Genomic DNA, 1,350 nt, shown 5'->3' with positions numbered 1-1,350 from the left:
ATAGATAGATAGATAGATAGATAGATAGATAGATAGATAGATAGATAGATAGATAAGCAGACAGACAGATAGACAGACAGACAGACAGACAGAAGCAAAATAGACACAGATGACAGACAGAAAGAGTGATAGAAAAAAGAAAGAAACAGAAAGAGTTTATTGTTATGCTTATGTTCTCTCATACAGTATGCCCACAACCAGAAGCTCTGTAATTGTTTTCTTACTTCGTCCTCTCGTCCCAGTGTATGTTTTTTAACATCCAGTATGTTGTTATTGCCCGGATGTTGTTTATTGCTGTAATTCGGTCCACTTCCGCCGTTTTGGTTTCAGACAAACTGTAAATTGACCCAATGGATGTCCCAGCATTCTGGTAGCGCTATAAAAAGCGTCAGTGTCGCCTGTCGTCAATATTGTTTCGGTTCAAATTTCTTTGGAAGTTGTTGTTTTGATGTTCCCGCACGCTTTGTTGTCCGGTTCTATTTTTGGGATTTTGTTTTTCGTTCAGATTTATTTTTGAGCTGAGGCTGTTGTTTTGTTTGTTTTTTAGCGCCTTTAAGTTTCAGTTGATTTTCTGTTACCAATTTTTGTCTTCTTTACCGACACAAACACCACATCTGCAACCATAACTACCCCCAGCTCCATTACTAACTCCACATCAACAACAACCATTATGTCCACCACCAACACTACCATATCCATAACCGTAACCAGCATCACAAAATCAGTACTGCTTCTACAACCAACCCACCACCTACATCAGTACAACATCAGCAAACATAGTTACCATCGACACCACCACTACCACAACAACAACCATATTACTATTACCACCACCAACACCCACCAATCACATCGTCATCGACAGCAACAACAACAACAACAACGACAACAACGATAAAAATAACAGCAACAACAGCAACAACAACAACATCAACAACCGAAATCAACACCAAACAACACCACCACATCAACTCTAACCTTCATCACTACATCAACAACCATAACCACCACAACCAAAAATAATACCACCTTCAAACACCACCGCCTCATCAACTGCAACCACCTCTATGACCTCCACCACCACCAGCAAGTATCACCACTACCACCTCCACCACCAAAGAGACCCCCCCCCCAAGCCCGTGCCGTTTCGCGCTTTTCCCCGGTCACTCGCCTGTTGGTCCCCGGCAACAAGCGGACTCTAGTCTGGACCTCTGAATACTCCACCAGAGTCTTTGCTAACCTTGTTGGGCTCAAAGAAAAAGAAGAATGTCGGAGCGAGAGAAAGAGATAGATAGATAAAGAGAGAGAGAGAGAGAGAGAGAGAGAGAGAGAGAGAGAGAGAGAGAGAGA

This window comes from Aplysia californica, unplaced genomic scaffold, assembly GCF_000002075.1.
Source record: "Aplysia californica isolate F4 #8 unplaced genomic scaffold, AplCal3.0 scaffold00017, whole genome shotgun sequence".
In the NCBI taxonomy this organism is placed as follows: domain Eukaryota; kingdom Metazoa; phylum Mollusca; class Gastropoda; order Aplysiida; family Aplysiidae; genus Aplysia; species Aplysia californica.
Note: the sequence above shows the minus strand (reverse complement) of the source record.